At 41.7% G+C, this 26,167-nt stretch overlaps 1 protein-coding gene across 1 annotated transcript in view; it reads right to left on the bottom strand.

The window, feature by feature from the left end:
• Wipf1 (WAS/WASL interacting protein family member 1) overlaps nt 1–26,167 on the bottom strand; it is a 77,356-nt gene that overhangs the window by 30,233 nt on the left and 20,956 nt on the right. The window contains exon 2 of the mRNA XM_010607079.3: nt 2,870–3,119. The gene's annotated coding sequence lies outside the window, so the exon portion shown is untranslated. The remainder of the gene's footprint in view (nt 1–2,869; nt 3,120–26,167) is intronic.

The following is a 26,167-nucleotide window of genomic DNA, read 5'->3' as shown; positions in this document are numbered from 1 at the left end:
TTTTTTGAGGCAGGGTCTCACTGTCTAGTTCAGACTGCCCTGGAACTCACTGTGTATCCCAGGCTGGTCTCGAACTTGCAATGATACTCCTGCCTCAGCTTCCTGAGTGCTGGAATTACAGGTGTGCACCACCACGCCTGGCTAAAAGGAAACTTTAAAAAAGTGTCAGTTTTCCTCCCACTACCTCCCCATCTCCTTGAAGTACTCTCTTTAAGGGGTTCAAATGTCAAAGATAAAGTTTTGCTACACTGGCACCACCACACTTAGTTTACCCAGAAGAGTAAGATTTGTCTGTTCCTAGGTACACACACACACACACCAGCACCACCACACTTGATTCACTGTATTCATTTTATTGCTAAAATGTATCCTCCTAAGATAAGCAGAAGTGTCACCAAGTTTACTTCTTAGTAAGACATCTTAATTAGAGGTTAATCATTTTAAAGATATTTACTGTTGCTGTGATAATTAAGGCACTGGTAATCCCAGATTCCCAGGACCAGGAAAAGGACCTCAAAACTTGCATGGTTTTATCACGTTGACTTTAGACTGCACTTAATGAAAAAATTCCTGAAATTTAGAAAACTTCTATCCCATACTTAGCTGTTAGATGGCCTGGAGCAAATTACTTAGCCAAAGTCCAGTTAAATGGAGAAAACAGTACTTATAACAGTACTTGAATAGGGTTATTCAAAAGTTAAATGAGGCAGTGCTTAATATGTATTTGCCATCTGTTAAAGATACAATAAGCAAAAATAAAGTGTATAGTACATACTAAGTGGTCAGTAAATGTTACTGTCTTTCCCTCTATATAACCATGAGAAAGAGAAACCATAGCTGATTTAAAACTCAGCCTGTGCGTGTCAACCCATGCAAGCCTCTGTACCATAAATAGGGAAGGGACACGAGTATAAAGAACAGTTTTAATTTCTCAGACAAGTGTATTTATGAAGGAATTTACTCTAGTATTTTTTTTTTCTGTTTTAATTTTCAGGACTGATAGTCACAGAACACAAAGAGATATTTATGGCAGTCCAGGCAAAGCATTCTTTTCAAGAAGAGGCACATATATGACAATTTGGAAAGACGAAACAAGTCTTTAAAAGCAGAACTATATGACAGGTTAAAAGGCCAGAAACTTCCAAAGTAAATGATGTGTTCTTTAAATGTTAAGCAGACTTTACACAGGCATAAAAGGCAAAGGGTCCAGGAATTAGGGAGCTCATTTCTGCTTATGTGCCAGCACAGGTTGGAACTTCCACTTATAGGCCAGATCTAAAATGTGATTTCTTTAATAATCAGAATGAAACAGCTACCAGAATCCACGGAATAATGCTCACCATAGGGACTTTTCCGAATATTACAATTTATCCAGAGTATACATCAACCTTCAAAGTTTAGATATCAGAGTAGCTGAAGAGCTGTGAACAGTACCCAATGGACCCATTATTAAACTTTCAAAGAGCGTTAGAAAAGCTGACTATGATTTAAGGTAAATCATCCAGTGACGGGGAACTTTCAATGATACAAACAGCCTGCTGCAGTACATGTGCCATAGGTTCACTACCACTGACCCCTTCAGAAATACAATAAGGAAAGTTTTGACTACACCACATTCTGATTCAGAAGACACAAAACTGTACAAAGCTAACACATAATACTCTATGCCCCAGAATTCCAGTGAACCCTAAGAGCAGGGCTTTCACACTAACAGACCCTAAACCTTACCCCAACTTCTTTTCTTCCTCTCTTAGCATCCTGTCTTAGTCTTTCTCTCTACCAAGCTGTCCTACTGTTCTTAACTAGAATCTTTCTGCAGCCTTGTCTTCATTTACCACACCTCCATCTTGCACTGTACACAGTGGTTATGCCATTACATTATTGAAAAGAATTTGTACTTATTTGACTCCAGTTGTACGTGCTCTCCTAATTTTTTTTTTTGTTGTTGTTGTTGTTGGTGGTAGTACCAGGGATTGAACTTGGGACCTTGTGCTTGGAAGGTAAGCATGCTACCATGGAGCTATATCCCCTGCTCTCCTAATTTTTTAAACCTTTACTGAATATTTCTCTAAGGGGAAAAAAGGAATATGAGTCAAGTTACTTTTTCATACATATCCTAGATAATTTTTAAAATAGAAAACATTTCCTTAATCCTGCTCTGTGGCTCTCTGAGTACATAGCTTGAAATTTTAAATTATAGTATTTATGCCAAAATTTAATCACAGTAAATGTAAACAGAATTTGATTTACAATAGTAGTTTTACTGCAGTGCTTCAGTGGGGACAGAATTATTCTAAAACACCATCTGTTTTCTTCCTAACAGGCTCTGCTTAGAAATGGTTTTGTTTGAGAGATGAACTTAACACATCTATAGCAATAAGACAATAATGGTTTTGTTTCAAGTACAATGCTTGCTACCCTACTTTGGTTTGAAGCTGCCAAGGATTCCTTCTACTTTAAAGTATTACTGCTGCTGGCCAAACTGAGGAGTTAAAGGTAGCTGTGTGGACGCCTGTACCTTATACCAACAGGGCATGTTTCCTGACCTGAACTCCCATCTTAAATGGGAAAGTAGGGAAAGAAATTCCTATGGAACCAAATTTGTTCACTGGCCAAAAAAATCCTACCTACAACACTTCTTAGATCTTAGCTCAAAACACAAGTTATGAATCATTCACAATCACTATAGTGGGCAACAGGGTTAATATATGTACTGCTGAAGCGAGCACAGGCAACAGGATTAAATAACATGATTTTCTAACTAAAAAATCAAACAACTTTATCTCGTCATACTATGGCCAACAAAAGCCATTTAGTTCTTCCTTTCTGATAAAGGAAATAAATTTAGTTTTAATACAGTTTTTCTTACCGTTAAAGGGTACTGTAAGAAGGCATGATCAGGGACACAGGCAGAGAGCAAATGAGACATGAGCCAAGACAGAAAACCATCCCTGAAAAAGGCATCATCTTCTAAGGCAAACGTGGGGTCGTTCCTAGGCAGCCATTTTGGACAAGCTCTGGTCTCTTCTTCAGTGTGACATACTGAGTCAGAGGCAGACGTCCTTCTGTGGTATTCACTTCCTGTCTGATTAATTTGTTGTTTGTTCCTTCCTCCTTTGCTACAGAAAAAGAAACTAGATTGGTTTTACTTAGGAGGCAAGCAAAGAAAAATACCCCTAAATTAAAAAATTAATGTTTCTCTTTCCCACAAGATATAATATAGCCATTTGGTCTGGTGACAAGAGGAGTTCAGCACCTCTGTCTAGTTAACAGCCTGACTTTATTTTAGACACCTCTACAAAAATAATTGTTCATGGGACTTGAGATTCTTCAAAAGAATTATATGTGAAAGCATCACTCTCAATTCCATTTAGTAATAAGGAGAAGAGTCACTCAAGAAATAAAAGCTCTTAAGTACACTGATAATTAGTCTAAGTGATCCTTCCTCATTTACAGAGCATTCAAGTATGTGGTGAGAAAGTTACAAATGCAGATGAAGAGAGCAGGTCAGGTGTATGAAAGCAAATGAGTTTTGAAATGTGGTTTGGGTGCCGAAGTCAGGATAAACGATGTACAGCTCAAATCAGCTGCAGATTCATAGCTCTCTAGGTTAAATGTTTTGTTTCTGCACTCTGTACTTATCGAGGTAACAATAACTCTCCCAAGGTGCTTGACAAGAGCATACAGGAAATGAGGACATGAGGAGGAGTCAGACAGGGTCGGTAAGAGGTGGAATATATGCAGACAACACCATGTCAGAACCATGACTTATGCACAGTGTAGAGCAATCTGAAAATGCTCATATTTTTCTTGACACATCTGAAAGATTTAGACTTATAACTACAACATATACAATGTAACTCTGAAAAGAGTATCACAGAAAGAATGAAAAACAGAGGCATATTTCAAAAACGAAAGTACTGTTAAATGTGCTTGTTGGTTCCTGATTCTGCGGGGTTCTGAGCCACGAGGCATGTGAAGGTCCGACGTTAGCAAACCTTCCCTTCCCTGTAAAGCCTGCACTAGGTAGGCCAGTGTTCTCAACCCAGGTTGCTGCTGGAAATACGTGGAAGCAGTTTCAGCTGAGGGTGGGGTGGAGGGAGGGCCCATGGGTTCAGTGGGTGGGCCCTGGAACCTGGTGTTCAGGATAGACACCTGATGAGCTCCTGCTGCGGCATACCAGGGTAGATGAGGTCTAAAATTCTTTCAAACTCTAAATTCTCTGAGATCTGAATTGAATGGTATGAACAATCTCATGTCATGGACACAGTTCCTGAGAGTGGAGCACACAGGGATTGACAGTCATTAGAAGTAGCAGTATCGGGAGAACGTCCCCTAATGTACCTGGAGCCACTTGAAGGGCTGCATTCCTAACACAGGGATTAGAATCTCAAGAATAAATACAACCTGAGTTTAGACAGAGGCAAAAGCCTGTCCTTTTTTCATCTGCAAACCCTTAGGACACGAAAGAATCTGATCAATTCAAAATGTCTGAGTGAATCTTTAGAGGAAGTTTCACTGTAGCTGGGTCTAAAAAGAGAACATGGGCCATGTGATGATTTTTCTGTGTTTACAGAATTATTTTTTAAATTCACTAAGTGTGGCAGCACACACACACACACACACACACACACACCTCACCCTCACATGCATGCATGCAGATACTCTGTACACCACTTGTGACAGCTCAGTCAGAAAGCAGTGCGTCACCTAGAAGGCAGTCTTTAAGAATTCAAGTCTGTAGCTGTGAAAGGTCTGGGCCTAGTCCAGGGATGGCGAACCTTTTAGACATTTCAGTGATAACAAACAGCCTGCCACGGCACACACTGTGTAGGTTTGCCACCGCTGGTCTAGTCCACCTTTAATGAGAACTTGTAAATGCAGTCAACACTGGACACATTTATTAGGCATCTATTATGCATAAGAGGACATGAAGGGGACAACACTTCCTCTTCGCTTAACTCCCTCTAATGTTTTCTCATTTCACTTAAAAAGTCTAAATTCTTTGGCTACTGGGCCACCCATCTTAACACTCCCTCTTGCTATGGTACGTCCCAGCCCTTTCTGTTTCTTAACTGCACAAAGCTCATTTGTATCTCGCAAGTCCTCTTGCCTAGGACACACCTCTTTAGGTTCCTTCACATCTTCCTAAATGTCCCAACTCTCCTGTACTCTTTTCTTCATAGTGCATGTCTCCACTTGACTTTTTTTTGTTTATGTGTATGTCTCTCCTCACCAGAGTCCAAGCTCCACACGGGCAGGGACTAGGTCTGTCCTGTCTCCTGCTCTTGCCTCAGCATCTAATATAAAACACTAACACCTGGTAAGGGCTCAAATAGTGTTTACTGACTGAAAAAAAATCAGTATCTCACACAAATTCCACTGTAATGTTCCTTTACGAGCTTAAGACTGTTCCTCCTGAAATAATGCCAACATGAGATTTAAGACCTCTTGGGAAAAGCTGTTGCAGGGCTGCTTTCCAGGGGAAAGGTCAGTGGGTAACCAGGTGGGCTCAGCAGTGTGTGTGAAGTCATGCAGCATGAGTGGCTCATATCCCCAGACAGTGGGCATAGGGTGGGCTAAGAAAGTTAAGCCAATCAGAAAGGAAAGAGAAGAAAGAAAAACAGAAACAAGTCAGGAAAAGATGGAGACAAGAGGTCACAGGGCAGGCTGGCTGCCACATGGCTGACCTCAGTGGCCTAGGACTCCACCTCTGCAGTGAACGACACAAAGTGCTGCATGTGCCAGTGCTTTCTGCCCTTACAGTGGAAAGCAGTATTCCCAGGTCAGTATCAGCTTTTCCTGCAGGCAAGTTCTTACAAAAGGAATTTTAGGGCTGAAAGAGACCACAGAGATGAAAACCCACATTTCAATGACAGATGAGGAAATGGAGGCCTGAGAGCGAGAGCCTGCAGTCTGCCCACTCATCACACAAACAGCAGCAGCACAGTGGTGCTAGAATCCAAGCTCCCACTCTGGGGCGCAGGGTCAGTACTGCTGAGATCTCGAGTTAGGGTCAAGAGGGCAATGCCACCTAACTGCTACATGCAGAGAGGCAGAAGGAAGAGGAGCAGGAAAAAGGGGTGGAGGAGCAGGGGGTAGCATTTGTGTCATTGTGGCTGCTGTGAGCAAAGGCCCAGGATAAGCAGGGATTAAGAATTGAGATGACAATCACAGATCTGGACATGAAGAATTTTAGAGGCCTATACCTTCCCCACCCAATACATAGACCAGTCTGAGCTTACGATAGATAAAACAATAAGCAATAGATCCTACACCAACCAGGTAATGAATCTTCCATATTAATCTACAGAAATAAAAACCAAGGGCAGACAGAAGATTAGAACCCAACTGTGTAGGTCTCATCAGTCTCTGAAAAGCAGTAAAAAACCACAGCCAACAACTCTCCTGCAGTGGCCCCAAATCAACACCTACTGAGTCAGTGCACTACAGACATGTATAAAATATGAGAACATTCTTTTTAAAATAATTCTGGCTGGTCATACTGGGTTTCCATGACTACCTGCTATAGTGTAATGCTGTTTGCCTTGACAATGCGAAGATGTTTGTAATCCTGTATCCCCTCAACTCTAAACAACCTTCAACAGCAAAAAACCCCTCTTATAGCTTTGTGGGGGAAGAAAAGAGACACTACCAGGTTAAATGTATGCATCTACTGTAACAGGAATCTACTTTCAAAATGTAAAATATGAGGGCTGGAAGGGTAGCTCAATGGTATAGCACTTGCCTACCATGCTCAAGACATAGAGTGTGTGTGTTAAAATAGGAGAATTATGTGATTTTTAAAAAGCAGGTGCAAAGGAAATAGTCCTTTACCTCACATAATTATCATTACAGTTATACTGAGGGTTGATTATTTAAAACTAATCTCTAAAATATAGAGAAATTAAAAATAATTTTGTTGTAGTTTATGCCCTGTCAACATAAACTGGTATGATCTTACTTGGGGAAAATGTGCAATATATTTCACCGTCTTTGTCCTTTTGTTGTCTTTTGTGTGGGGTCTCTTCCTGCCTCAGACCACATGACTCCAGAGGCATTCACTCCCCCTGCACACACAGGAAAGGATGTGATTCAGGGCCGGCTCACTGGACTCTTGCCTTCACTTGGCCATAGATGTTTTTGGGATAGCCTGTGATGAGTTCAGAACCAAGGAAACTTGTGGCTAGAGGCGAGCACTCTTCCTAAAGGATAAGGCTGGAATGAGATTTGTGATTATGAAGGGGTTGGACCTGCTTCTGTGTCCTTTGACCACACTGAGTTTGAAACCACAACCAACACCCTGGGGAACTGGGACAGACAAAAATGAAGTACTGATCTTGCTGGCTGAGCTCTGAACCAACCTATACTCAGTACTAGCTTCTAGATTTTTAAAAAATTTATTTGAGCAAATAAATCCTCTATTTTGTTTAAGCTGCAGAGTCAGGTTTTCTAACAACACAGAGGATCTTAAGTGATATAGGACTGGTACAAATGAGAGCTGAATGTGACTAGCCAGCCCTAAAATGTGCTACTGGCTGGCTGAGGTTGGGGGAAGACTAGTTCTGGCTCCCCTGAGCTCAAAGGTGCTAATCCTTGTTATGTGACAGCAAACTTGCTGGGTATGCTGCCACCTATTGAACCCTTGGTCTAAGACCATGAGCCAAGTAGATCAGGGAACCCCACTAAAGAATTCCACAGAGAAAATTTAGAATGTCCCAGTGCCCTCTAGGAAGATCCACAGGAAAGAGATGAATTTAAGCTGAAAACTGCCTAGAAGCACAGAGGGGAAAATATAGCTTTGTTAACACAGGCCCCTTTTAGTTTGTGATCTGTAATCAGTATGGGTGAGGGTTAAATCATCTGGTCAAATAATAATCAAATAACTTTGTGGGGTGGAAACCCCCAATTTTTCCTGCTAAGCTAACATTAGAGAAAGCTGGGACAGGATGTTAAGGACCATACCTGGAAATAAGTCTGCAACACAGGAGCCTGATCCCTTACTGTCTCTCCAGAGGGTGTTCCTTATGTTCTCTCGTTTGAATGAAAAAGGACAGTTACTTTCACTGTGACACTGGGATCCAACTCATGAGCCACAAGTAAATGATCAAATATCAAATGAAGAGTTTGGATTGACTGAGGTCGACTTGGGCCTGGCATTGGCTGGCTGGCTTTATTTTTGTTGTTGGTGGTGGGGACTGAACTCCAGGGTCTTCACACTGAGATATACCCCTAGTCCTTTTCAATTTTTAGTTTGAGATAGGGTCTCACACGTTGCTCAGGCTGGATGCATACTTGTGATCCTCCTGCCTCTGTGTAGGAAGGTGGAGTGGTGAAGGTAATTTATTACCTGGAGTCCTTTTAAAAACTGTAAATATGGAAAGATCTCCCTACTCTGTATTATCTACTTATTTGGCTCTATTTTTATATTTGGAGTTTCTCATATAAGGGAGACCATGCAGTATTTAAGCTTGTGTATTTGATTTATTTCACTTAATATTAGGGTATCAAGATGTATCCATTTATTTACATATGCCTCAAGTTTACCATTCTTTTTGGCAGAGTACTACTCTATTATATATGAATAACATTTTCCATTCATCTGCTGATGGGCTGTGAGATGGAAGGAGTGAAAAGGGAGGAGAGGGAAGGGAATGAAAACAAAAAGAATTTAAGAAAAAAAAAAACACCACAGAACTAGAGCTTTTGCAAACAGGAAGGGGACCAGGAGTTGGAGGGAGCAGGGACGCATGGGAGGTGTAGCAGATGAAAAAAAAGTAAGATGTGTTATGCACATGTACCAACACCCCATGATTGTCATCCTTATATACTGCAAACATATACTAACAAAAATAAACAGATAAAAAGTATGGAAAGGTACGTGTGTAAATATGCATCTGTTGCTCTGGGATTGTCCAGCATCCAGCCTCCCTGAAGTGCAGTAACAAATTCAGGTCTGGGGAGATCCACTGACCTATGCTGAACTTCTTGTCCCAGCTGGGCTAACTCTACCCAGACCCCTCGATGGAAAGTGCCCGGATCAGGGGTTCCCTGGCTGCAGTACTGGCTCAGAGATGCACTGAGACTCAGTCTAAGACTCCTCAGCCTGGGGCTTAACCCAGTAGGGACTGGCACTGAGAGGAAGCTCAGTCTCCTCTCAAGCACAAGGAGAGCTCAAGGGGAGACTGAGATTTAAGCAGCACATAGGCTGAACTTGACAAGAGGATATGATCAGACTCTGAATCCAAATTAAAAGTGGGAATTTCAATACTGACACTAATGTATTATTGCTAATTTCTGAGTTTGAGAATTTCACTGCAGTTTTGTTGCATTTTACAAAGAATAATTAATTTTTAGAGATTCATACCGCTATGTTTGTGGGTTAAGTGATACGATGTGTAGTCTGCCTCAAAGGAACATGGAAAAGGGGTGTGGTGCAAATGAATCAGAGTGGTCACAAGACGATCACTCGAAGCTGGGTGAGGAGTACCTGTGCGTTTGGAATACAGTTTTACTTTTCATATGGCTTTGAAATGTTTCCACAGTGAAAAGCTTAAAAAAAACAAGAAACGACAACAACAAAAAAACCTGTGACTCATTCCCTTTCTATCCACTAGAGGCTGTGGGTGGAGAGGTCCGCTCATCTGATTATAAAACTGCTAAGGCTTGGGAGTTAAAAGTCAGAAGTTACTTTATACTTCTCAAAACAAATCTGTGCCTATGGATGAAATGAGGCAGAGACTGAGGTGCCTCCGCATGGTTCAGAACCCAAGTGGTTCCTCCCAGAAAAGACTTAACTCCCAACACCTGAGACTCATTAATAGTGACCAAAGCAGCGGCAACGGCGGCGGCAGCAGCAGCACCAGCAACATCCAATCGGTCAACCAAGAAACGATAGAAAACAACCATCTTTCTGGATTAGAACTGTCCGGTCAAAATAAGAAATATACTTTGAGCGACATAGTATTTTATATTTCTATTGGCCACTACAAACAGCAAAAAGAAAAAGGTAGAAAGTGTAATAATATGTTTTACTGAACAGGCTTTTTCAGAGAGAATATCAGTGCAACTTGTACTAAAGAGTAACCAGGTATTTTACATTTTTTTCTTCACACAGTCTTCAGAAACAGGGAAAATCTTATTACTGGTGGCCTTTCAAGTGTTCCGGGGCTGCTGCCATACCAGGCAATTCTAGTTGGCATGGGTCTGATGGGAAGGGGGGCTCATCTCACTAATATTTTCCCTTGGCAGGAGGCCTGGATAATACTTCACAGATGCTCAGTCCGTGTTAGTCGTGGATCAGTCTCAGTCTCAGCCAACTTGGAGCTGTAGCTCCAAAATCTGAAGCGACTGTCCTGCTGGGAGCCATCTCCAGGGCACTGACCAGGTATTCTCAGGTTTGTGGCCAGCAAGGCTAATGACCTACACTGGCTTCTCCTTCCGGAGCTTTACGGCTAACACCGCCAGCACCTACCTGAATCCTCAGTCAAGAGATACCGGTGTCATATATAATAGTTTCAGACTGGCAGCACAGAAGAAGTTCGTGGGCTCAAAAGCCTCCACAGCGTCCACTTTACACCAGATGAAATCTGAAGTCTTTCTACATCTGTGAAACCCTCCAGGAGCTGACCCTCAGCTGCCTGTGCTCTCCTGCCTCGTGCCCTTCTGCCCTCTCACCTTCTTTTCACCTTGCCATCTGAGCTTGCTGTCCGCACGGCCTGCTCCCTCACTCTGTTCCTGTCAGGTCTCACATGTGCACGATCTGCTTTTCCCACTGGAGAGGTGGCTGCATGATGGCAGGGACTTTGTCTGGTTTGTTCCTATCTCCCCAGCTGCTTAGAATGGTATCCGACACACCATAGTGCTTAGAGAATTTGTGATTGAATTTTAAGCTTTCAGCTCTTAGCCAGGTGTAGTGTCGTGCATCCCTGGAGTCCTAACATTCTGGGAGGCTGAGGGAGGAGGGCTGCAAGTTTGAGCTCAGCCTAGGCAACTAAATGACTTAGCAAGATCCTGTCTTAAAATGCAAAATAAAGGTTGAAGATGTAGCTCAGTGTGAAAGGTCTGCATTCAATCCCAGTACTACCAAAAACAAAAGTTCCAGCTTCAGGTTCAGTTTCCTTGCTCACCTTACCTGGAGCTGTGACTATGATGCCACACTGGGCTCTAGGCAGAGAGGTGCTGAGTTTGCTCCTCCAAAAAGACCCAGGAGGCCCTTGGTCCTCCTGATGTGGTGATACAGGATAGACATTCAAATAGACAATGTGGGGACTTGCCAGTACACGTGGTAACTATCTTTCTCAAGCAGCAAGACTAGCCAGTGTGCAGGACTGCACAAGGTCTCTTATTAATTCAGACAGTGGTGAGGTGACTAGCTTGGAAGGAGAAAAGGGGAACCAACCCAGGGTGGGAAAAAGAGGCTCCAGGATTATCTAGAAAGCATATTTCCACAATGGGTTCTCATGCTCGTTGTTATCATTTGGCTCCAGAACGTCTCCCCAAGGTCAGGTGAGTTTGGGAGGTAAATGGACCATGGGGTGCTATACTCCGTGGGTCGGCATACGGATGAGTTCAGAGCTGAATGAACTCTAGGAGGTGGAGCCTGGTCACATGGGTGGGTCACTGAGCGGTGACCTGGAAGGGCTTCTTCCCTTCTCCCTGCTTCCTGGGTGCCATGGGATGAGAGCCTTTTCCTCTGCTGTTTCTGCCTCACAGCCAGTTGACCATGGACTAAAACCATGAGCCAAAGTAAAACCTCTCCATCTTTAGGTTGTGAGTGTTGGGTCTTGTGTCCCAGCAATGGGAAAGTGACTAAAACAGTCACACACAACAAATCTGCTTTTATGTCTGTGGTGCATTTGATGCCCACTACTGCTGGAGACAGTCGGGAGCCTTGTCTTTCCACTCTGAAAATGTGGCAGTTTAGTAAAATACAAAAAAAACCCCAAAAGATTTCTGAAGTTGGAATATCACTACCCTTATTTATCTGTGGAAAAACACACCTCCCAGGTGGAAGGATCATTGATCATTCATGTTTCTTCTGAAAGCATCGTCTTAAGTAATTTAACTGTAAAAATTTTCCAGCTGGTTACCAATATCCACTATAAACAGTGCCCAGGGCAAAACCCACATGGAATACAGAGTGGTTTCCTACAACCCGAGGGGCACACTGGTGCAAAGTCCCTTTGCACATCCTGCCACGCATATTCTTGTGCACACGCTCTGGGAGAAGGCACCAGCACACAGAACGCTGTGCATGCCTTTTGGTGGCTTATCATTAGGCTTGAAGGCCAGGAAGAGCCTTTACAGTTATTTGTTGGGTGGGGCAGTGGCTATCTATGTCTTCAGCTGTCTTTGTAGCACAGTGGTTACTCAGTATCTCCTGCTGGAGAAGAGACTGAAAGGACACCAAAAGCATCCCCGGCCTCTCAGGAAGCAAGGACAGCTACAGCTCTGCAGGAGGGGCTCAGCGATCCAAGCCATCCCTGTTGCCCAGCCCATAAGCCAGGCCTGGCTGGTAACACCACCTGGGAGGGACAGATCCAGCAGCTCCGCTAGTGGAGAGGAAATGGGGAGCATCTGTGGATGCTATAATAACGAGAGGCTTTCGTGGGATTCAATGTCTGCATGTACCATACTAGACCGTCCCATGCAGTATTGTCACACATGTCCTTCAAAGGTCCTGATGGACATCAATGACTATGGAAAAACAGTTTATAGTTCTTTAAGCCCAGTCGTCAGCTCCAATGCACATATAAACTCAATATAATTACAGATATTCCCTGACTTACAATGGGATTACCTTCTAATAAACTCACTGTAAATTAAAAATGTGAGTTGGTACTAAATTACAGTTAGGTAAAATTAAGTTCTGAAGTTCAGGTGTAATGGTGCATGTAATCCCAGCAATCAGGAGGCTGAGGCAGGAAGATCTCCAAGAATTCAGCCTGGGCTGTATGTGAGTTTAAAGCCAGCCTGAACTGCATAGCAAGACCTTGTCTCAAAAACTTAAAAGGGGTGGGTTTTGTGTGCTATTACACAATATGTAACAATAATTATGTACTATATATATATATCTCAAAAGGCTAGAAGGAAGGATTTTGAATATTTTCACCATAAAGAAATGATCAGAATTTAAGGAAAGTGATATATTAACATGATTTAGATATTACAAAAAGCATAAACATAAAAAATTCTCTCATTAATATGTAAAATTTTAATGTTTTTATATCAGTTAGAAAATATATTTAAGCTGGGCATAGTGGCACATGCCTGTAATCCTAGCACTCAGGAGGCTGAGGCAGAAGGATTGCTGTGAGTTCAAGGCCAGCCCTAGTGAGACCCTGTCTGAAAAACAAATCAAGAAAAATACATTTAATTAAAAATGAAAAAAAGTGGAAAACACCTCTAACCTGCCAAATGTCCTAGCTTAGCAGCTCAATGCGCCATAGAGCATGGGCTATTACCCCTCATGCTGTGGGGCCAACGGGGGCCGTGGTCACCAATGTCACCCAGCACTGCAAGAGCACTAAGTCCAGGAACAGATCAACTTTCCACATTTTAAGTGCAGTTTCTATCAGTGTACTTTACTTTTACACCATCATAAAGTTGAAAAACCATAAGTGAATCCATCCTAAATCCAGGAATAGCCCTGTCACATTGTTGTATTTACTCCTTGGATATTTCAGTAATGTACATGTTCTGTCAATGGAATATTTATTTTGTTCAGATTGTGAAAGAAATGAAAAGTCTCAGAATCAAAATGTAGTTGCTGCATAAACCCTAACCAAAAAAAAAAAAAAGGAAAAGAAAAAGAGAGAGTAAATAAAGCCAGAAGACTATGAAGCGAGGATTCTTATGCATGACTGCCAAATAGCATCTATCACCCAAGCCTACGCCAGAACCGCAAGTTTGCCTCGGGGCCACCGCAACCTACCATATACCAAAAGTACTTCTCCAAGGACATCTGCCCGGCAACTGTTCCTTCAACCTCGACTGACACCACTCCTGCTATGAATCACTGTGGCCAAGAATTACTGCTCAAAAACGCCTGATGTAAGTCCTCATTGCTGTCTTTAAAAACTTCCCCTTGCCTCAAATGCTTTAGGTATACTCATGGTTTACATGGCACATGTATTTCCACTGCAATGCTTTGCTAGTCCCAAATAAATATCAGTGTTCTTTGGAGAATCTCTCTGATTTTTTTTTAAGGATTAACATTATTTTTACCAAGAGTTGTTCATCTTTTCTGGAAAATCATGTGTCCTAAGAACATGGCATGGCCAATTGTGGTATTTAAAGTCTCTAGAGGTAATCTGCACTGTGAATTTATGGATAGATGCAAACACCTCACCTTTTACTTTGTTTTGTTTTCTACTGAGATGTACCGATCACTTATAAATTGAGGTTATTTTTTTAAAAAGCATTGGCATTTTCTGGAAATTATATGTAAGGTCAGATATTTTACTTACAAAGTTCTTTAAGGATTGGGAAGAAGGCATCAAAAAATACTGTTATTAAAAGTGGCTCTGGGGTCAGGCAATGCTGACAGCCACTGCTTCTGATGGTGCTGGGAGCCTGAGCTTCATTTGGTGACTCTGCTCCCCCAGCCTGGGAAGTGGACAAAGTCAGGGACCACCAACCTGCTCACCTCTAGTACTGGGAGGGATTTTGCACTTGGCTCCCAGATATGTCACAGAGGTCTATGCGCCTCTTTCTCCTGTTCTTAGCACACTCTGCTTTTCTCAGTGGCTTGGCCAAAACAGAATTTGTTGTACCCAAATGACCCCAGATTCCCTCCAAGAACTTTCCCTCCCAAGTGGTGGCCCTGGATTGTCCAAATGACTGACTAGGAAAACAGATTGTTGAAAAACACTTCCAGGTTGTCTTTAACAGGGTCAATACCATATCAGGACACAGGAAAGACAATGAAAAATGCTTTCTACTTCCAAGTTCAGATGCAGAGCACAGAAAAGGCACAATCACAAGGTGGTCAGCTCAGCCATTTGTGTGGATTTTTTTCCTTTGGTTTTCTCAGTGCTGACTGAATGACTCCTTCTCTTGCCACACAGAAGCTGCTTAATCCAAAATCTTGGACCATTCTGCCTATTTCACATGCATCCCAACAGAATGATCAGCTGGTGGCTTATATAAAAAGCAGCTCCATGACTACATTCAAATATTGACTAGTTTGAGGATAACAAACCACCAAGATTTGAGGTATAAAAATCACATGGTTTATGCTTTGTGGGACACCCTCAGGAAGATAAATGGACAGAGTTTCAAAAAAATAAAAATGCTCTCTCCCTGGCTCCCCTCCCCTACCACAAAATAAAGAACCAAAATAAAATGTTTTGGTTTTTTTTTTTTTTTTTGGTACCAGGGATTGAACTCTAGTCTTTGCGCTTGCAAGGCAGGCCACCAAACCACTGAGCTAAATCCCTGGCGAACCAAAATAAAATAAAACAACGACTAGAACCCAACTTGGGTCGCACTCTTGGCTTTGGGGTAGAATTGTGTCCTGGAAAGGAACAAAGGTAGCTGTCTGGGCACCATGGCCAAGACCATGTGTCAGAATAATGTGACATAATCACATTTTGTCCAGCCCCGGCCATGGCGCCTCTCTGTCTCACAGCTTCCACCTCTGGATTAGATTCTCCAACCCTGAGGTTCCTGCCATCCCTGCCTATCCTCCTTGACCTAGCCCTATACTCAACTCCTGTCTTCTTCTCCAGCCAGAAAGAACACCACACAAAACTGGGTTACTTTCTGGAACTAGAAGTACCACATGTTCTGTGATCATTGTCTCTAACTGCACTGTCAATAGAGAGCAATATCGCTAGGGCTCCATGCACAGCAGTTGTTCAGCAAATGGGAAGCACCTGTCCCATGCCCAGTACTCTGTTAGGTGCTGGGGACAGTATAGTGATGAAATAAAACTCTCCACCTTCAAGGAGCTTCCACTCATCTGAGCTGGTGATGGGATGAAGTTAGATAAATTCAAGCCTGGCCTGTGCAGCACAGGTGTTCATTCTGGCCCAGCTCATACCCTCTTCTACAGTCACTTGCCAAGATCACCACCAGAAGAGCTAATTCTGGTTGACTGATGTAAATGCAGATGTCAGTGCTATTTGAGAACTGTATGCATGAGTTGTTTTAATTTTCATTTCAATGGTTCTCATATTTGTTACAAACATTCTTGATGGTATGCTTCTAGGCCAGCACACAAGAAGTCTATTTATTTCATGAGGTTACTAAAATGAAACTTTAGTTCCCAGTCCTCCAAGGAAAAGACTTAGAGGTGGGGAGAGGAAAAAGGATCATTCATCTTTGGTGTCCCCAACCCCCAGCTGCCTAAGCTCTCCCTTGATTCCATTCAGGGCCCAAAGGTGCTCCTGTCCCCAAAATACTTTTATTCCCAGATCATAATTCTCCCTTCTCAAATCAAATGATCTCCTAATGAAAAGATGGAAATAAAGTGTTTGCAGACGGGGAGGGGAGGAGGGGTTGAAGGGAGGGCAGGGACAAGGGGAAAAAATGAGAACCAAGACTTGTCATATAGAGGTACAAGATCCCAATGATGAATTAACTGTACTGTATCCCTAAAATGTACCAATAAACTCAATTAAAGCTGAAAAAAAATGATCTTCTTGAACTATCAGAAGGAAATCAAGTTATGGTTTTTTATTTGAAAAGAAAAGGGAGATGTTAACCCTAGTGATACTGAGTTTTGTTGTGGGGAAACACACGATTTGGTAGAGTCACACTGTTTGGGCTCAGTATCTGTTTCTCTCATTTTTTACAGTTGTCTTCTTTAGTTTAAACAATATTTTCTCTTTTAGAAAATATTAATAATATATTTTAAACTGTTCATCAGTACCCAAAGAAAAGCAGTTAGTATTTTGCAATTTCCTTTCCGTATTTTTTCCATCTGTTATTTTATTTATTTATTTATTTATTTTATTTTTTTTTCTGGAACTGGGGATTGAACTTGGGACCTTGCACTTGTGAGGCAGGCGGCAGAACCACTGAGCTAAATTTCCGGCCCTTGTTATTTTATTTTTTACAGTGCTGGGATAGAACTCAGGCCTCATGTATGTGAAGCCAGAGCTCTGCTACTGAGCTACATCCCCACCCACCTCTGGGTATACTTGAAATGAGATCATACTGCTGTGTATATCCTTCTTATTCACATTATCCCATATTACTAGCCTCAACATAATTTTAATAGTTGAATGTCTCATTATGAGTGTTCTGTTTATGTAAATTTTTAAAATTTAGATATTTAAATGCATCCAATTTCATTACAAATCCTACTATGTACTTGAATCTACATGTTTGTAGTGAAACAATAATTTCAGATTATTTCCTTAGGATGAATTGAAATACAATGACTGAAATAGAAGTTATGGGCAGATTTTTTTAAGTATCTCAATACATCCTATTATACTGTTTTCTTAAGATGTTAGCTGGCATATTCCCACGTACCCATGTTATACCTTTTCAATATGAGATTATCACTTTTCAAAATCTTTGCCAGTTTGATTGATACACTAAAAAGTGTTAGGGCCGCCGGATTTAGTTCAGTGGTGCCACTGCCTGCCTTACAAGCTCAAGATCCGAGTTTGATCCCTGGTACCAAAAGAAAAAAGTGTACATATGGGCTGTTGTAATTTTTGTTTCTTAGTAAGGTTGACAATGTTTCATACATTTACTGTCTTATCTATTTTAGTACATCTTTCTGTATTAATGGTGTGTTATCCAGATTTTTAAAAAATCACAGGGTTTGGGTCTTTTCCTTATTTTATTTGAACCAAAAGACCTAAAAGCTCCAAAATTTGGGGTGGGGGGTTGCTGGGGATTGAGCCACAGGCCTCACACATGCTAGGCAAGCACCCTAAGGGCCACACAGCTAACCTCCAGTGCAGTCCTTGATTTTTAAAAACAGAAATGTTTAATCACTGGAGGACTGGGTGGACAGAGTGACGATTTCTGTGAGTACATAAAGGTCAGTAAACCAAGGACTGCCTTTGTTTTGCAGCTGTGGCTAATTTTGTGCAGTGTATGAGAACTGTTTCCATGCTGTGAGGAAGGACAGGACCTCTAGGTCTACTCACCAGATCTCTTCCTATCTCAAAGACAAAAATGGGAATGTTTGGGTTTATGCCGTACATGTGCAAACAGGAAACAACCATATGACCCTGAGTCACCTCTTCTGTCCTTCACAAGACCAATTCCCAGGAACTAAGGAGTAATTGAGGCTGACCTAATGAGTATCCAAAGTTCCTTCATCTTCACTGTTGTCATTAACTATTATGGAACTATCTTGGAAAAAAAATCTAGTTTAGATTTTTTAGTTTTTGTTTTTTGAGACAGGGTCTCACTATGTAGTTGAGACTGACCTGGAACTCACTATGTAGCCCAGGCTGGTCTTGAACTCACAGCGATCCTCCTGCCTGAGCCTCCCATGTGCTGGGATCACAGGCATGCGCCACCACGCCTGGCTAGATTATTTTTTAAATGATTGAAATGTTAGCAACTGAAGCCTCTTTCTGAGCATAGGTCATTCAAAGCAACTCTAGTGCTCTAAATAATGACTGATGGAGGACTTGGGCTGGAGTGACCTCTCTGGTCTCCTCACCTGGCTTTTCCCAAGTAAAAACCTGAGACAGGGAGTTGCTTACTTTCTACAGTTCCCTCTCCTAGACGAGGAAGATGTTTAGTACATCCAAATTAGACAGGAAGGTACTTCTGGGTGAAATGCTTGGCACATTTAACTGCCATTACTATTTTTTTTCTCTCATTGAGTTTATTGGTACATTTTAGGTATACAGTACAGTTTACATGGGATCTTGTACCTTTACATGACAGGTCTTGGTTCTCATTTTTTCCCTTGTCCCTGCCCTCCCTTCATACCCTCCTCCCCTCCCCATTTACACTTTATTTCCATTTTTTCATATTTTTTCTTTTCCCTTATTACCTTTCCCCTACCCCCTTCCCACTTTCCCTATTCCTTTAGCCCTTTTCTTCCTATTTCACACTGTCAATTATATCATTAGGATCTTATGTACTATTACAGTTTATTCACACCAGAGAAACTATTCAGTATTTACACATGTGTGACTTATTTATTTCACTTAGGAGTATATCCTAAATATGTGTCCATTTTCCTACCATTACTATTATTAAGTGGGCTGAACTCCATTAGTGCTACTTTGTAAAGGAAACAAGTAGGCTTGGGAGGGAGGAAAAGACCGACTGAAGGCAAACAAGGGGATATATCAGGTTAAGGGCTCTTTTGTTTACAGAGTGATAATTCCATGCAATATAAGAGTGAAGAATTTGCTGTATTTAATATGTGAAAATATTAAGCACTACATTTCAGTGTCTGTTTACACCATTTACCTACAGCTGGTTCTCTGATGTACTTGGCTCTATTTAGAGCTGGTGCTGACCACCTTGACCTGTGGCTATGCACTTCTGTGTGACTCCAAAAATCACTAGACTTGAACACACTTTCAGAAAAAAAAGAAAATGCTTCACAAACTTCATAAAACACAACTTCTCCTAAAGGTTAAGATAAACAAGAGACTAGTAAATTGATATTATGTTTAATGACTTATTTTCCTGTCACCTAGAGCAGGCTGCTGTCCATAAGGTAAGACAAAGTTCCAGGAGAGGAATGAGGAGCCACTTGTCCCTAAATCCTTCAGTGTAAAGAACAGGACCTCTCTTCAGTCCTCTAAGCAAGGAGGCCCTTTGGGGTATCTCTTCCAATTGTGGAATGGAACACAATGCTTATTTCAAGGCTGCTTTATTCTACTGACTGAGGAGTAGACAAAGAGAACAGTAATACTCTGTGATGTTTCCAGAGGTGGCGCATAATGAACTGAGAGAAAATAGGCCTTGAGGCAAGATCTGGTTTCTCTGAGCAAGTGAGAAAACAAAGCCACAATTCCTATCATTATACCCAAGTTCATCCACCACAAGATGATGGCACTCTGATGTGAAAGGTATCAGTGCCAAGAGTTGAATAAAGCTGCAGCAAAATTGAACACCACACAGCAAACACTCAGCATATCCATTTCTCCTTGGCTGGGCATTCATGAAAAACCATTGTGAAGATCAATCTGAAATTTTATTTTCCAAAGGATAAAGCCTTCTGTATGCAGAATTTCCTATCCATCCCAGTTTACTCTTCCTGAATGCAAAACACTCTGTGGAAGTGGCTTTCCAATCTTCACTGTCACTCCCTACTCTACTTCTCCTTGTCTCTAATGGCACAAGGTTGGGAGAGTTTTCTTCTATTGCTTCTTTTGCCCCGTTATCTTGAAAACAATAGACAAGAGCTCTTTAGAAATGCCCAGAAATACACAAAGATGAGAATACCTCAGAAGTAGCTGTAGCATAAGAAGCATCTAGATGTTCAAGCAATGGAGAATAATAGTAACATATTCTACTCTGGATACATTAAAGATGACCCACCATCTGTCTGATTATAATCAGTTACATAATCAGTCTCTAAAAATGCAGTTTTTAAAACATTTAAAAATTATAATGTAACTTTATACTAAAATGTTCCAAAATAATATAAAAGAGAGTATATATTATTCTAGAAAGTGAATACCTGTTATCACTTTGCTAGAATTTGGACTTTTACAAAAATAAAGTTCATGAAAGGACTAGATCAACTCAGTAGTGATTTTACTTAGGGGCACTCCTCCTACCTCCTACACAAAATAAGCAATTATATCCTTAAAAATATAAAATCGGAATTTTTATAAAAATATAAAATCAGTTTTTAATGTATGAATCTGAGAATATAACAATCATTATAAACCTAATGTCTGTGGTACTTTAAAGTCTCTAGTTCTATTCTCAGCATACATATATAATACGTAAAAGTTCAGAATTTATTCTTGATATACATAAAATGTTACTATCTTCCTGGTGAAATCAGTTTTATGAACTCATTAAAAAAGGAGATGATACTTATAAAATATGTTAGAAAAAGCACTGTTTAGTGCATAACTATAATCGCAGTTACTTGGAAGGCTGAAGCAGGAGGGTTACAAGTTCAAGGCCAGCCTGGGCAACTTAGTGACACTCTCCTCATAGAGGCATAGACAGATAGATAGGTAGAGAGGTAGATAGATAGAGGCTTATATTATTGCAGCATGTAACTCAGGATTCCCTGAGTTCAATCTCCACTACTATATAAAGAAGGGGGAAGCACTGTTTATGTTTGTGTACCAACATCTGAAAGTATGCAAAGGTCATACACTATTACAAATATTTAAAAAATAATAAAAGGAAGCTTAAGAATAGCTTTACTCAAACTTGCAGTTTTAAAATTCATCAGGGCCACTACCAAAGATTAAGCAGAAATCTGTATTCAAGAGTCCCGTGGAATTCTCATACAGGGCAAAGATCATCCAAGGACATTATTTTAGCCTGAACTTGGAGTATCACTCAAACAGGGAACCGATGCTAGGTATTCACAAAGTGCAGCTTTCTACTGGTGAGCTCAGCTGAAGGCAGAAAACCTTATTTGCAAAAATAAGTGGATGAGAAATCATTTCATGCACTCAGCCCAAAACACAAAATGCACAGTAAAGCTGTGCTGCCCTCCCTCAGTCATCGCTTCGACGGGTGGGGCTGGCAGGAGAATCGCCCTCTGCAAAGCTGTTGCTAAGTCCTGACTTGGAGGAAGTGGTGTGCTGATGCCATGAAAAAAACCCCTCAAACACAAAGATACTTAAAAATGCATCTGAGTATAACTCAGAGGAAACAAACAGCTCAGCTAGTTTCAACTCAAAATAAACCCAAGAGGCCAGTTTACCTTGGCCACAGCTACACACATGCAGGAAAAGTGAAGGTCAGCGTATGCCCAGTGATTTTGTCCTGCGCCAAAAGGGATGGAAGGGCAAGGTTATGCATGAGGAGTGGGAGGAGACACAGCCAACCAATGTGGTTTCAGAAGACAGGATTACATGCACCTATGAGGGTTTACACCGTTGCCCTGTGAGACAGGCGGCCCACGGTCACCTTACCCTCCGAGATGCAGGGGGAATGTCAAGAATGATGCCATCCTGAAGCCACGTTCTGAGCCTCAAACCCATGGTCCTTCCCGTGCGGAGGCCCTTGCATGGGTCTTCCTTCCACATCCTGGTCCTGATAAGGCTAAGAAGGGAGGGGTCCTCCTGAAATACTCACTTCTTTCAGTACCTTTGGGCTGAAGTACATCTACAGTCTTTAAAATGACCCATACTGGATTTTCAAGTTTTGCTCCTTTATTTTTTGGTGTTTAACATTTATTTATGAAAAAGTCTTATTAGTACATGTTTATAGTATATAACGAATATATTCATCATGGGAAATGGCACATCTTGATCCCCTTCTCCCCACCGTCTTCCTCATCCCAGGATCCTGTCTCTCTCCACAAAGTCTGTCTCCCAATTTCCTACCATCTTTCTTTTATTTTGCTCTTTAAATGATTTAAAAATGTTTTCTAAATTACATAAACACCTCAGGGATGAAGGTCACATTTTACTTGGTTTTGAAAATCAGAGTTTTCTCTTAAAGCTGTTACTTTCTGAAAGAACAGGGTTTGAACCAAAGTTTCAAAACGGCCATTATTTTTTATTTTCAAATGACTTTTGTTGTTTATTGTTTGTTTTTGTTTGAGACAGGGTCTCACTATATAGTTCACACTGGCCTAGAACTTTCGATCCTCCTGCCTCAGCCTCCCAAGTTCTGGGATCTCACACTCACGCATATGTGTATGTGGTGCTCTATTACTAACCTACAACTTTAGCTCTTTTTATTTTCCATTTTGAAACAGGGTCTTGCTAAATTGCTTAGACTGGCCTTGAACTTGTGATGATCCTGCCTCAGCCCTTTAAGGGGCTGAGGTCATAGGGGTGCACTATAGATCTGGTTTGGGAAGATATCTGTCTGTCATTTCATCTTTATATTGTTTTTTGGATTCTGTTTTGTATTGCTAATTTGAGGTGTTTACTTCTAATATGGTTAAGGATACTGAAAGAGCCCGTTGTTTCAGGTCATTCAAGGGAACTCATCTCAGAGCTGATGATCTATTTTTAAATCTTACTTATTTATTTATTTCTAGAGGAAAACAAGAAAGAATCATTAACTTTACTAACTGAAATTTATGCCACTGACCTTCAACTGGGTAGTGAGATTTTAAAATCAAAATATTTAGGGACCAGATCATGTGTAGGGTCAACTAAAATGTATTAAAGGATACTCCCTGCTTCAAAGGTCGGCCATAATACTCCCGCTGGGTACAGGAAGCAGAGAATCTGCCTCAAGTATGGCCTGCTGGGGGTGGACTCCCTGGGCTGTTTCAAGGCCTGCTGTTCTTGCCGCTTAGGTGTCTTTCTAGGTGGTACGCCAGCAGTGATCCTCTGCAGCTCGCAAAACCCAATATAAACTTTTGGGCTGCTTGGAAAAAACACACAGAGTAATAAGGGATAGAATGCTTTGTGGTCAGTGTTTCCAGTGCTGTTCTATGGCCAGGAGAAATAACAACTCATAGGCATCTGGAAAAGAGATGGTCTGGAAGGAACAAGCATCCTCGAAGCCTGTGAGCACAGGCCCCCTAAAGTCCATTCCCCGTGGACTCTGCAGACTGAGCCACAGGCACCAAAGGAAGCAGAGTTTCAGACACAACTCAAGGTCAATGTAGTCTAAAGTGGCAATGGGCCGGCTTCTTGGGAACGAAATGTTGTTCTGATCACCGTGACAATAAGGACTGGTGAGAAGCCAGGGTCCTTTGGAAGCACCAGGGAAGTGGGAGGTGTAGCTTATGGGAATTTGCATCTGTTCGTGTCCTCCACTAGAGCTTTCCTGAAGGCCTTGCTCAGTTACAGCAAAGTATCCAAAGGCTCACGGCATCTCTGTGTGGTGTGCACTCCTTATCATTTGTTCTTGGCTGGTCTGTGTCTGCCAGATATCGAACGAAGATACCGGAGCAAGACAGGCTGCAAGGTGAATTGCAGTGTGGTGGAAAGGGCATGGCCTGGAGATGCAGGGGTTCAGCAGAGGCCTCTGAGGTTTGCTTTCATTTCCACATCCCTGAGTCACATAATTTCCCTTGTGGATTTTCACAATAACTAGAGAGCCTTAGAAAATGAATCGCCTGCCTAACATGGGCAGGGCCCTGGGTTCAACCTCCTGCACTGCAAAAGCAGAAACTAACCAGAGAATGAGTCAGTATGGGGGGTGGGTAACACCAAAAGTCATCTTGTCTCTTCAGCCGGTTAAGTCATTTTAACTCTCTCTTACACTCTACAAGTCTTTTTTTCAGAACAATTTAAAATCCATATTTACAAGGGGTTCCTTTATGCCTACCTTCCTCTTGTGAGAGCAATGACAAAGGAACCCACTCCAGCCATGGTCACTTGGACAAGAGCAAGCCTGGGTCTAGGGGTGCCCACAATCAAGCTGAAAAACGTACAGTGGCCTGGAAATGCCTGTGCCAATGAGAAGAAAGGAGCCCGTCTGGCAACTCCAGTCTCTCCTCAGCTTTGAAGTATGAACCGGGAACAACCACAGACAAGAGCACTGGAGAAAGCAGAGGGGACAAGGAGCAGCTGAGCCGGCAAATCGGTAGGCGCAGAGTAGAGAAGACAGAAACCACCTCCTGGGGTTGATGAGGGCACACACAGGCTTTTCAGGTACCTGAGCTCCATTCTTGGCTGGAATAATTCTAACCATATTAATACTATGGATCACAATAACTAACATAATGGAGTTCTCACCATATGCCAAGTATTCTAGGCACCTTCACAAGTATTAGCAACTCATTCAAATCTCACAACGATCCGAGATGCAGATAATGACGATAAGACTGAAGCCCAGGGAAGTTAAATAATTTGACTAAGGCCACACAGTTTAAAAGTGACAGAGATAATCTGAATTTGAATGGTCCAGTTTCAGAGTCCTGGCTTCTAGCCAGCATGTACCTCCCTGTGGTAGCAGTCCTGGGCTTTCTGTCTCCTATACTGCTCATCCTAATATAAAGCTGCTCTACTGAGGAAGCCTGACAGTGGATCTATTTATTATTCTCTGACCCTGATGGTCTAACAATTAGCATTTTTCTAGGTTCCACTCATTATGAGTGTTACTGACTTATGTATCTATTTATTAATTCAAGAACTACTTAATGCTTACTATGTGTCAGCACCTGCTCGGAGCTTTGGAAAGGAGCTCGTCCTTCAAACAACAAAGGAGATCCACCTTGTTCTGTTCCCCAGGAACCTTCTGTTAAGCAGGAAAAGACTTGGTCTGTATCCACCATGCTAGAAATGGGACTTACAGGGTTTAAACTACGAGGTCACATGTGACCTGGTATGTACTGCATCCTATCTTTCTTTGTACATACTATGTCCTGGTCACACAACCGTATATTATATCCTGAGCTCACTGTTAAAACAACTTCTAAAAAGCATTTATAAAAACACACCATTGCAAGAGGAGCTAAGCTAAAGATGGCAGTGAGGCCAAGGGGATGGCAACATGTCCTGTTCGTCTGGCACCAGCTTTGACAGAGTACTGCTTGTTGCCAGTGCAGTAGTGCACTGCAGAGCAGGTGTGCACTCTGGCCAAGTGACACCTGATGGGAGACGCCATGGCCACTTCCTTTTCCTATGGCTCATCACAGGCAATTTGCTCCCTTATGGACCCCCACGGCCTCAAACAGGTATTTCTTTATGTTTACAACCATGCAACATGGAGCTAGCAGGTACCAATGTCATATACCCTCATCTCTCCACCCTTACAGCACCCAGCACACTGTTTGGCATTTGACAGTGATTGCATACAGTTTGAATAATTCTTTTACTAAATTACTCCAGTAGCTTAAGTCTACTCCGGGAAATGGAGAACATAAATATATTTAAAGAAGATAAGTTAATTGGTGTGAAAAACTAAAAGTGCAAATAAGATTCAAATTGTATAATTGATAAGGTGAAATAGGAATAAAAGGGCTAAATGTGTAGGGGAAGTGGGAAGGGTGGGGGAAAGGAAAAAGGGAAAAGAAAAAAACATGAGAAAATGAAAAAATGGAAATAAAGTGTTTGTAAACGGGGAGGGGAGGAGGGGGTGAAGGGAGGGCAGGGACAAGGGGAAAAAAATAAAAAAT

This window comes from Fukomys damarensis, unplaced genomic scaffold (assembly GCF_012274545.1).
Source record: "Fukomys damarensis isolate Sample0158 unplaced genomic scaffold, DMR_v1.0_HiC HiC_scaffold_26, whole genome shotgun sequence".
Classification (NCBI taxonomy): domain Eukaryota; kingdom Metazoa; phylum Chordata; class Mammalia; order Rodentia; family Bathyergidae; genus Fukomys; species Fukomys damarensis.
This window is presented reverse-complemented; position numbering and strand designations above follow the sequence as displayed.